This window comes from Eschrichtius robustus, chromosome 20 (assembly GCF_028021215.1).
Source record: "Eschrichtius robustus isolate mEscRob2 chromosome 20, mEscRob2.pri, whole genome shotgun sequence".
NCBI classification, from domain to species: Eukaryota; Metazoa; Chordata; class Mammalia; order Artiodactyla; family Eschrichtiidae; genus Eschrichtius; species Eschrichtius robustus.
The window spans coordinates 35828120-35841397 of NC_090843.1; the positions used below are offsets into that span (position 1 = coordinate 35828120).

General features: G+C 34.5%; 1 pseudogene; it reads right to left on the minus strand.

Annotated features, from left to right (window-relative positions):
• Positions 1-5761: 5761 nt before the first annotated feature.
• LOC137755557 (histone H3-like centromeric protein A pseudogene) lies at positions 5762-6077 on the minus strand (annotated as a pseudogene).
• Positions 6078-13278: the final 7201 nt, after the last annotated feature.

Genomic DNA, 13278 nt, shown 5'->3' on the forward strand with positions numbered 1-13278 from the left:
AGGTTAATGTATTGATTATAGGCCAACCAATACAAATCCATTGCTCATCATAATGTTTAGAGAGATGAGGCTGTGATAGAAGAAAACAAATCTTGCTAAGCAATATAATTGGAAGAGAGTTGTTGCTGAAACAGTAAATTGGCACTTAGGCCATTGGAGAATGAATAGTTTTGTGACTGTTCCAATAGATGTCAGCCAATTGCTACCTGAGCTCTTCTGACAAAACTAAAATAGCCTGCCAAAGCTGTCTGTTTCACCTACAAACTAGAACAATGCTATTTCAGACTGAGAAATCATCCACCTATTACATAATAGTTAGGCAATATATCTGCTTTGGGGATTGGAGAACAGTTGATATTTTAAAGGGTGGTAAACTTAGGATATTGCTGAATAAAACAATTTGAGTAACTTCTTTGGAAGATTCCTGCTCTTGCATAGCCAAGAGGCTGACATATTGTACAAAGCTTCTATTTTAAATATCATCTCTGAGCACATTAGCACTTAACTCTTGAATAACATAACTCTTGAAAAAAATTTCCTATTGGGATTGCATCTTGTAATTCCCAGGTAATAACTCTCTTTGTTCTTTATGGTAAGGGAAATGACATTTCTAATGAATATACTTGGATCATGTCTTGTAGGATCTGACTCCCAACTTTCTGACACTTCACTTAGGCCTCAACACAATTCAATTGTGTTAGGTGGTTCTAGGGAGAAGCTTCATTTGGGGAATCACTAATTTTTTTTTTTTTTTCAGTGTCATTTTTCTGGCTTTGAGATTAAGAAATATCTATCACAAAGAAATCACAATGAGACATGTAAACACCAGTTATGTCTCATTATCAGTTACCTCAACTCCAGACATCTAGGCCTGGCTGTCAAGTTTCCTGTATTTTTTCCCACCCTTATCATCTGACTCAGTTTCTCAGTCCTTCCACCCCATTGTCTCATATTTTTAGGCTTACAATATCTTCTTGCCTTAGCCCAATTCAATTTCAATGTGACAAATATTTTGAATGGACATTCAGTAAAATTTGAATATATCTTACTCTTTGCTAATTAACTGCATGTCTTTTATTCAAAAACTCACTCAAGTCTCATTTCTTTCATGAAATTTCCTTACTTGGAGCTTAATTACTTTCTAAGTATTGGCTCTGTAATTCTCTCCCTACTGCTTCAGACTCCAACTGAGTCTGAAATTTTCTTCCCCTTTTCTATTATCTTATTCTACTTAGGCTATAAGGCCTCAACTAATGTCTATATCCTCCACTCAATATTCTCTGATTCTACTTCTGTTGATTTCTTTCCTCTGATATCCTCTTATATTTTTATTAAGATACCTATTTACTCAATGGCTATATCTGTATATTTCTATTTCCTTGAGAATAGGTATAGCTCACAGCCTTCAAGCCCCAAAAAAGGCAAAAAGAAGGTACACAAAACATACTAATAATTGATGAAGAAGAGTAATAAAGAAAAGAGAGAAAAAATGGTAAGAGGAACGAGACCCAATCTGTGGAGACCTCAGAAATAAAAACCACCATATCAGCTACAACCTTCTTTGAATCTCAGTATTAGTTCTGTCACTTCAAACTTATATATAAGAGAAAATGAAAATGCTATTATGTGATTATTAGACAAAGCCTAAGTTAAATGTGCATTGACATGTTCAGATTCACTAAGATCTTAAATTCCAAATCAATTTGACAATTTCACTATTGCATGTTTCTAATATAAGTAATTTTGTAGATTAATTCTTGCTATTTTGTGTAGGTGTACTGCATTTTAGGGCATCGTTTGCAATATTTGAATGGGATGTGAAATGGGAGTTATGATACTGTTTTCTGGGTTGAGAAAATTAATATTTGTATTTAATTTAGCTTCTGCCCCTAAGGAGCTCTGAGAATATAAACACTTTTTAAAATTTAAGTTTATTACACCTATATTCATCTCATTTCATGAGAATGTTACAGGTCAGCAATTACATTTCAGTTACAGCTTCCTTGTGTCATTATGTTGTTTTTCAATAATCAATCATTATATTTTAAAATGGATGTATAAGTATTTTTCATTTGAGGAAGTAAAGAAATATTTTCAGTGTGTGGGATAAAAACTTAATTAGTTAAGCTGACATTTATTAAGTTCTTGACCTGATCAAACATAATAGTTGTCATTTTTACAAAAGGAGAAAAACAATTGGCTATGTTTGAAACTGCCCAGAGAGTGGAATTATTAATATTCTTTTCTCTTAGTTTGCTTTTAAACATTGTTTTGCTCAAAAAGCTGAAAAAGGCAAATGTTCCGATTATAGGTTTGTAGAGTGTTGATAATTGTGTGCTTCATACAGTAATGGAACTTTGTTCCTGTGTGGCTTTTTCTTTAGGTTAGAGCCTCACAGTTTCCTACTGAGAAAATACAGTCCTTCACATATTATTGATTGCAGTATGTCTGAAGAGCATACCAAAGTTCCATATTCTGTGTTTTCAATATTATATGAAATAAAACTGGGTCCTGGGTTATACATTTCTACAAATTGGTGAATCTGTTAAGTCCATTTTTCAGGCTACATTTATCATCTTTTACTAGCTTCACTTTTACTGCTGAAACATTACATAAAGAAATACATTTATCACATTCTATAGTGAGGATCTAAGGGGACTGATTATAGGCAGTTGCTCCCAAATATTAAATAAGGCTATTCTCTTACCTTTAAACTAGAATAAATCCAAAAAATACATAAAATTATGTATCTATCTGGAACTGGGGAAAGGGTCAGATTATTTCAACATCAAAGTATAAAAGAGCAGGACCCAGAAATCCAATTCCAGAAGTGTCTTATTGCATAACAAAATGCCCCCTAAACTTAGTAACTTAAAGCAATAACATTTTCTCTTCTCAGGAATAAGGGGAGCCTTGGTCTAGACTGCTTATTTCTAATCCATTTGGCATCAGGTGGGGTGGCTTGAAAGTTAGAAGCTAGAATCAGTGTCTGGTGCTTGGGGTGTGAAGACTCGTTTGGGGTTGAGGGATCCGGGACTTCTGGAATTTCTCTTTATATCTCTATGTGATGTCTCCACATGGTCTTTCCAGCATAGTGGCTGCAGGATAGTAGAATTTCTTACATGCAGGCTCAGGGCACATATCCCAAGAGAGAAAGAACCAGGCAAAATTTCTATTGCTTTTTATAACCTAGGAATTTCTGCCTTATTCACTTTATTAAAAAATAAGTCATTGAAGCCACACAATATTCAGTGGTAGAGGTATTAGACCCTACCTATTGATGAGAGAAGTTTAAATGATTTGAGGCATATTTAAAACCACACTAATATCTGAATTTTCTATTATAGATGTTAATATTACTAAGGAAAATTTAGCAAGGTATACTATTCCAGTGTTTTCTGGACCCTCTAAAGCAATTTTCATCAAAGTTAAGACACTTTACAACATTCATAATGCTGTTCCAAATCCTCACAATACTTCCATTTTTACTGTTTAATATGTTCTACTCCATTGATCTAGTTTTTACATTAAAACAATTATTTTAAAGGTAATTTGAGTTACACTGTGTCCTTTGAGAAGTAGACATCAAAACAAAATTAGTTGTGCAAGAGACTTATGGGTAAACTTCTAGAAGAATAAAGTGGAGGGGATAGAGAATGGCAAGAGATCCTTCACCCCATGATGCAGATCTGGCATGTGTGAAAGGAGAAGAGGAAGGGCAAATTGGACAGGAAGAGACTCATAGTTTCACACAGTTCAAAGAAATATTTTACCAGGCAGATCAGGAGTATCAGTTTCTTTAAAAACAAACAAACTAACTAACTAACTAAACATGCATCTACCATACAATCCAGCAATTTAATTCCTGGGCATTTATCCCAAAGAAATAAAGATTTATGTTCATACAAAAACCTGTATACAAATGTTTGGGGTAGTTTATTCATAATAGCCCCAAACTGGGAACAATCCAGATGTTTTTCAGCAGGTGAGTTGTTAAAAAATCTGTGCTGCATCCATACCACAGAAAAATACTCAGTCAATTAAAAAAATATTGAAACACACAACAACAACCTCGGTGATTCTCTAGAAAATTATTATGAATGAAAAAAGTCAGTCATAAAAATTTACATATGGTATGATTCCATTTATATAGCATTCTTGAAATGACAATGTTATAGAAATGGGGAACATACTTGTGGGTTGCCAGGAACTAAGAAGGGGGTGAGAGTGAAAGGATAGTGGGTGTAGGTATAAAAGGGTGACATAAGGGGTCCTTCTGGTGATGAGAATGTTCTATATCTTGACTGTATCAATGTCAGTATCCTAGCCGTGATATTGCATCACAGTTTTACAAAGTGATAGCATTTGAGAAGCTGGTGAAAGGTACACACGATCTGTCTACTGTTTTTTACAACTGCATGTGAATTTATATTTATCTCAAGATAAAGTTTTTAATGAAAAATAATGAAATTAAAGTAATAAAACATGTAATTTCCAAAGCAGCATTTTTTTTTTCATAGATAGATAAGCTTTATTCCAATGTCTACATAAAAATGAGTTGATGTCGAAAAACCTTTGGACAAGGTTTTTCCAAAGGGTTAAAATCTATCAAACAACAGAACTTGGTCCTTTTCCCTTTAGTTTGTCTCTCAGTTCAGTTGGCTGACACATCATTATTAGTGTCCGCCCTCATTAACCATTTTCAGCACACACAATATCTAAAAGTCTTCGGCATTTCCCATTTCTGTGGAAATGTGTTAAACTGCTTTCAGTTACAAGCGATGGGCAAGATTTTTATCTGCTCATACTCTATTCCATCGGAGACAAAAACACATTCTTGAATTCTCTTGTTTAAATTGTGGCTGTTGGCAAAGTGTCCAAATGAAGAACTCAACGCTAACACACAAAGAACACAGTATAATCTCTGTATAGTAGTAACTTCCCTTTAACTTTTTCTCATTAAAGAATTATTTTTATTATGTCTCCACAAGGAAGTTATAAAAATTACCTGTAAAAACATTGAAAAGGCTCTTAAAAGTCCTGGAATGAAAAATTCTGCAATATAAATTATGATACATCTTCTATGATTTGCAAATAAGAATAAAATAAATTCTATAAGTTAGAATTTCTGAATGATTTTGATAGGAATTTACCAGAAGGAGCCAGAACATCCAACCTTAACGATTTCCTATTTTCATCCCAACTGAGTTTTTAAAAAGCTATATAATCTGTTGACAGGCACAATCCACACAGGAACTTGCTGCTGCCACTAATGATGAAGTCAATCTGAAGGACAGAGATTTGCATGCTGGACGTGCCAGGCTCTTCCGTGCAACTGGTTGAAGTGGTCTTCTCTTATTTTTTTCCCTTATGTTTTAAATAAAAGTAAATATACCTATGGTAAAAAATTTAAATGGTATAGAAAGATCTAAAATAATCAGTAAATATCCTTTTCTCCCATAACCTAGAAAATCTGATGTCTTCCAAATCATCAGTCGTATGAATAATTTGCAAAGTGAAGTCAAACTCAGAGTCTCTTCATCTGAAAATTAATCTCAGGACTTTTGCAATGTGTTGATTCTGTCATATATTACCTCTGTTACAGAGGAAAGCCATGCAGTCTTCTTAAAAAAACTAATTACAAAAGCAACACGCACTCTCTGCTCAGAGATAGCAAGTCCAGGCAGCACCTTGTACTCCGTGGATCTGGTCCTGGTTACGGGCAGAGTCCCTGGTATCCAGAGTCACGGGTGGCAGGAGCTCAGCGGAGCCCTTCCTGAACGCCTCGGATCCTCCTGGCCAGCTGCACATCCTTCGGGAAGAGCGTGACACGGCCTGTATGTAAGGAGAGGAGATAGGCATCCTCAAAGAGATGAACTAGAAACGCTTCTGCTGCCAGGCGGCAGAAGGGGTTCTTCCTTAACAACAGGTGTGTGCTCTTCTGAAGAGTTCGGATCTCCTTCAGAACCCGATGTCTCCGGCGAGCAAGTTGACGGGAGGAAGTGCCTAAGGATGGGCCCGGCCGGGGGCCGCCTTCTTGGGGCTTTGGGCTTGCGGATCCGGCGGCGCGGGCCCATGGCTGGAGCTCAGGCTTGCGGACCCGCGGCTCCTTCTTGGCCTTCCGGGTCCGGAGGCAGAGGCTGGCGTCCAGGGGAGGGTCAGCAGCACCCTGGCAGCGTGCCACCGCCGCGGATTCTCTGCCGGCGTTTTTTCCAAAGCAGCATTCTTGAAAATAAATCTGACTGTTGTGGCTTGTCAGTAATAGAGGAAATACTATTTTATGTTGGTTAATTTGAGAATGGAATTTTTAGCTTTGCATTTATTAACAAGAAATGTGCTAACTCATATGTTACTTATGTTTCAAATAACTTTCTAAAGTAATCTCCATGATATATGTTTTCTAAAAAATGTGTCAAATTATCTGGTATTTATATCTAAGTAGTAGAAAAGATAATGCTTCTCAATTTGCCTTTACCATCCAGTTGTAAATGTATAAAAATACTCATGAAGAAATTTTATCAGGTTTTACGTTTCTCTTCATAATGTTCAAAATATATGCAGTAAGTTTTCAGATGATTTTATAACCATGTTTATCAGGTATTAAAAAGACTCCAACTCACCCTGAGGAACATGTTCTTGTTTTGATAAAAACTAATCATTTTGACTTGCAAATGGGGTACAATATAAACTCAGTGTAAAAGAAAGAAAATTGATTGTCAAATGTGTAAATAAAATTTGAATTTATGCTCATTTGGCATACCCAATCATAAATACACTATTGTGAACCTAAGAGTTTATTCAGAAAGTCTTGAAGTTTTCCAGCTCCTTTATGCCCAAGTGGAGATATTTCCAAGAGAAAGCAATGCATTCAGGTTCAACACAGTACCTAATCAGTGTCTATTTCTACACAAAGTTGAAATAAAAATGTTTGAAAAGTTTTAGACCATCCCTTAAAATAATAAAGATAACTAGTATCTTGATTAATAATTTCTCTTAAATTGTCATTTATATTTCAGTTGATAAGGACTTTTTACTGTAATAATAGTAACGGGTAGGTTTTTGTTTTTTATTACAGTTCAGTAATTGAGTTAATAAAGCATGTTCTCTTATTAAAGTGTTTTGGCCTTTGCACCATTCTTGCTTGTCCCAATCATCTATATAGTCTATATAATCCATATCTATATATCTACACCATGAAGTTATTGTGTTTTAAAAACTTTTCTCCAATTGCCCTTGTTATGAAAGATTAGATGTACAAAATAGCTTTATAAACTTTAAGAAACTCAAACCTGACAAACACCTAACAATTAACTGCGTTCACTGTATTGATTTATCATAATACTGCCGTGAATAATGTTGACTTCATTGCTTCCCAATTAATACTTGAATCCATACAACTTTGGACCATAAATGAAGGTATTTTGCTGAGTTATTTTATTAAGTTAATGATTTTGCTTATTAAATAGTCTATAGAAATGATATAAGTTCAAATAAGGCAAAAGAGTATATTGTGAAAACAAAGACTCATTCACACCCCAGATACCCAGGTCTTCTCTCAAAAAATACTGATAACATTTTCTTGTGGCTCCTCAAGAAATTTGCTATTCACCTTAAGTATAAGTGACATATGGATAGATTTTTAAAAATTTTCCCCAAATTGAAGTATAACTATGCTCTATTCCATAATTTTATGTTTTATTTTAAGCATGTATGTTGGTAAGAGTTTTATATCAGCAGATGTGTATTTACATGATTTATCTGTTTTATATTTTATAATAAAATGCATAACACTCCCCTATTCATAATCATAATCATATAGACTTTCATTTTTTTCTGTTTTTATCCTTTTTTTCTATTAAAAATGCTATGATTACTCTCATTGTACACATTTCTTTTCATAATTTTAATGATAATAAGCGCTTATGTAGCACTTAATCTATACCAGGCACTCTTCTGAGACATATTATATAATTAGATCATCCTTCAATCCTATGAAGGATTTATTATTTCCATTTTATATATGTGGAAAATAAAGGAGAGAATACTTTAATATTTTCTGAAGTTCACACATATGGTAAATGGCAGAACTGGAATTAGAAGGTAACCTGGATGCAAAAACATTTTTATAACTTCTACATTAAATTCTCTCTCACATATTTGAATACAATATAAGATAAAATTATGGATGTAGAATACTCAAGCCAAATAATAGATGTACTTTTCAATTTGCTATACAACTTACATTACCTTATTGCCCTTCAGAAAGATTTCATCAATTTGTAATTCTACCAATATATCATTCCTTCAACTATGTGTGTACTATCAAGTATTTTGACAATTGTTTACAGGATATAATTTTTTTCTTATTTTAATTTTTCTTATTATGATACATGTGGTTTCATAAATTTATAATCCACTTGTCTATCTTTGGTATGAATTGCCTTTTCTGTTTTCTATTGTCTTGTAAAATTTGTTCTTAGAAAGTGATTAAAAAGTAAACCTCTCATTTGAAACACCATCTATATCATCTAGTACATATCTATATGTATTTGAATTTATATTTAACCCTTTTTCTGGCTGCATGGAAGTCATTGTTTATTTTTCTGCAAATCCCAAATAATTTTAATTAACACAGTTTTATGATAACTGTGGCATTTGGTAACCCAGTCTACCAGTTGTCTAATTGTTAAGATTCTTTTTTCTCTTATTATTCCTGAATGCTTGTTTTCTATAGAAACTTGACTTACAGCTCTTGTTATAATCAGGTCATTTATACATTTTTATTTTTTACTAATTAAATATGATGGTGTAAATGACACTTGTCTCCTCCCAGAGTGAAACCGTAAACTCAGACTGGGATTTGGGGAGGGGGAAGAAAATCTTTGTCTTTTTGGCTGTACTTTTCCTGGAATAGAGCACCCAGGCTAGAGCTTCCATGACACATACCTTTGGTTCACGGAATGTGGATGAGTCATGGCTCGAATGTCACAGACTCACTGCTGTTACTGAGATTTAGTAGATTTTCTTGAATGAATGTTTCTTCATTTGTTGAATGGTCTTAGAACAATTTTCAGAGGCTTTAAATGATTGCATTTTTAAGGTTTTTTTTTTTCTTTTTTCTTTTTTTTTTTTCCTGAGAAGGTTTTCTGGCAGTCCATGTATAAACTTCTGGCTTAATTTTCTCATCAACATTTGCCCTCTTAACACTCATGAACTCATGCCTTATTTCAAATTCATTACTTGACACCTGATTTTTTTCTGGTTTAATGGTTTTGATTCATTTGAATTCTGCTTAATACTTTGGTGAATAGTATCAGATCATGTATTGATTACATATATATATTATTTAGGAGTCTTCAGCTAGGAGCAAAGATATGTCCAGATTACTTCAGATGTTGGAATACTGTTGCTTTGGATCAGAATTTCCATTATTATCAATAGAAGTTTTAAGAATAAAATTATTATTGAATATTGTTTTACTAAGAAAGAAATACATTTACTGTCACTTTCATTCTATCAATCGATATGCAAGACTTGGAAAGCACAGATAATACAATAATGTAAGACTGCTCTATGCCAAAGCTCTGGGGAAAGATTTTTATTTTTTCATTTGAAAGGGGAAATTTTTAACTATATTTCAGAAATTATTTTTACATCAAATAAATTTTATACTTGCCTAGTGATAGAAGTATGAATAATGAATATCTCTTTGTTATTAAAATTTCATATTAATTTCTCATACAGTCCTTATTTTACAGTAGTTTGCTCATTTATTTTTATGAAACCAACAGTATTTTGATCTCATCTTTCACACTGATATTTTTCAACACAGAGAGCAATTGTTCCACTTATATGGGAAGTTGAGATTCCACATCTAGTAATCTGCATCCCTTTCCCACTTCTCAAAATCAAACAAACAAAACAAAACACTCCTTAAGGAATGTTCTCTAATGATGAAAATCTGTTATCTATTCATAAGGCTAATTAATGCATCATCTTTATTGCAAAGTGTCTGTGTAAAAACAAACTATGGCATAGTTAATGCCTAGGAACATGTGTCCATAAGTGAGAAACCATCTTTTAAGTTTAGCTAGTTTACAGAAAATTATTTTCATTCCACCAATGACTGCAAAGTGATATTATAGCAAAATCTTGTGGAAATGATGCAGTTTAGGTTCTTATGAACCTGTAAACCAGGGTCAGAGTAAGGGGCTATATTTCTGTGTGTATGAGTACAAGGCTGCTCTAATATAGTAGATTCCAACTTATGATAGATACCATGATAGCACATAAAAATAATCTGGGGAACTGTATTAATACTTTTGCCAATATATAAGACAAAAGTTAAATAATGACCCAAAAGAGCTGCTTATGGTACAAAGCAGTTTTTAAATTTAAGGCTATATAATACTCCTTATGATATAGCAACATGTGATTAAGAGACATGCCATTTTTTATTTTATTAATTCCTAGAAAACTTCACTGAAATGATTTTCACCCCATCTCCCTGCTTGATTCCCACTCAGTTCTGACTCCAAATTGGAAAGCTGACTTTATTCTCTGAATATCTCTGTGAAATTATGATTTATAAGTGTTGACCTAAAACAAATAAACTGTTAGTTTTTTCTCTAGCAAAAATAAGTTTACTCAGGATCAGCAAATAATTGCAATTTGGGGTCTGTAACAAGCCATTTGCAAGTCCTGCAAAAGAAGGAGAGGAGAACTCTTTTTTAGAAGGGAAAGGGAGCTGGGAGGGCTATAGTAAACAAACAGTCCATTGGAGGAATTTAGAGTTCCAAGAATAGTGGTTTTTCATTTGCCAAACTCTTGCAAAGAAAGAAGAGGAAGTCTTTCTTTTCCTGTTGGGCTCTGCTATCATTGTAAGGCATGAGCGCTTCTCCTTCTGACCTCCTGCTCTTTTTTGAGGTTTCTGTATATTAATTTTTGCATTACAAATTTGTTCATTCAGATGACCAAAATATATTTCTCATTTATATTTTGTCTTTGTCCAACGTTCCTGACTCACAGCTCCCCAAACCCTTGTAATTTCCTAAGTGATGAGAGCAACAAAGGTGTCTTTTGGTGTGTTAATGAGGTAAAGTTTGGACCACACCTAACAATAGGGATGCATTTCCAGGGATAGCCAATCATGTGATTAGAGGGTTGAACTTTCAGTCTCACTCCTTTACCTCCAAGGAGGGGAGAGAATTTGGAGGTTGAATCAATTGCCAGTTGCCAATGATTTAAACAGTCATGACTATGTAATAAAGCCTCCATAAACTCCTCAGAAGATGGGTTTTGGAGGTCTTCTTTGTTGGTGAACACATGATGGTGCTGAGAGAGTGGTGCACATGGAGAAGTCATGGAAGCTCCAAGCCCTTTTCCATATGAATCTTTTACAACTGGCTGTTCCTTAGTTATTTATTTTTATAATAAACAGATAATTTAATAAGTAAAATGTTTCTCTGTGTTCTGAGAGCTGCTCTAGTAAACTAACAGAATCTGAAGAGGGAGTCTTGGAACCTCTGATTTGGTCAGATTTGGCCATTTGGTCAGAATTGTCAATAAAAACCTATACTTTTGACTGGTTTCTGAAGTCCAAGGAAGGAGTCATGGGAAGCTACAATCTGTAGCCCATCAGAAGCACAGATAACAACCTGGGTTGGAGTGACATCTGAATTGGGAGGAGGGGCAGTCTCGTCTGGACTGAACACTTAACCTCTGGGGTATGAAGCAATCTGCAGGTAGATAGTTCCAAAATTGAGTTGAATTACAGGACACTCAGCTGATTTGTTTGAGCATTGCTTGTTGTTGGTGTGGGGAGCCCTTTTTCACAAACACACACACACACACACACACACACACTGGAACGTTGGAAATGGGTCCAGGAACCTAATTTAGACTTCCTCTCATTACCATGAATCAGTTTAACTGTGAGTTCTTGACGTGGTATTCTATTCTAAGTCACATTTATATTTCTGTAAATGTTCAAAAGGGACAGAGACTGCCAAATACAAATTGCCACTTGCCATCTACCTCTACAAGGATTAAATCATGAGTTGATGCAGCTGCTGATTTTCAACACCCCTGAAAGGAGTTCAGGGTGGAGATCAGGAAGGAGGCATTCTGTGCTCTGGGGAAAACTGGCATAGCAGCTCTTCAGATAGTCAGATATTTTCAAGAGATTTTATGAGCCCAATTCTTGCATCTCCTCACATCTAAAAAAGCACTAAAATCCTTCATGGTGACATCTGCTCCTCGTGACTAGCAGTAACCTTCACAAGATTAAGAAGCAACCTTCTGTAAAAGATATGTGCTTGATTGTATGTACTCCCCCTTCACCAAAATCACATATATACTGACCTTCTCCCTTACCTCTTTGGAGCAGTTTCTCAGAGCTATCCGAAATGCTGTCTCCTGGGCTATAGTCCTCATTTTGCCCTCAAATAAAACTTAAGTCACATTGTGCTTTTTTTTTTTTTCAGTTGACAGACTATTGTTTCTGAAAAGTTTTATTTGAACCAAGAAAAGAAATTAATGGTGCATCTTTATATTCTTTCACTAATGGTTTGCATTTCTAAGTGCCATGTTGGTGGGTTAAGAAACTCCAGGGAAAACTGTTAAACACATAATTAGGTATATTGAGACCAAAAGAGCCTACATGTGCAAAATGTGTTAATGTGATTCTTGCTAATGATTATCCATGGTTTATACAATATTACATTGATTTTTTTCTTTCCACTTAGAAAATATTCAATTAACTGAGATTCTAGAGAACTATATGTCACTAACTTAGTTTGAGTCTCAGTTTCCTCTACATTAAGTGAAGAGACCAAACTAAATTAAACATCTTGAATCTTCATTTAGAAGAGTGCTTCTAGGATGAGCACAATGTATTAATTATATATTGCTGTATAATGAATTACCCAAAGCATAATTGCTTAAGACAATACATATTCGTTTTCTCAGAGCTTTTGGTGAGCTGCGTGTTTGGAAGCATCTTAGTTGAGCAGTTCTGGCTTGATAAGTCTCACGAGATTACTTTATAGTCAAGATGTTGACCAGAGCAGCAGTTGTTCAAAGGTTTAGCTGAGGCTGGAGGATTCTCTTTAAATCAGTTGGTTAGGTCCCAGTTCAAATGAGACCACACACTTTTTTTTTGTTCCCTTGGGACTAGCTGAATTTACTCTGTTATATGGTACCAAATAATCCTCTAACTGCAGGTGAATACGCAAAAAACAAATGCGTGAAAAATAGCACTAGGCATAGCAGTTTGGT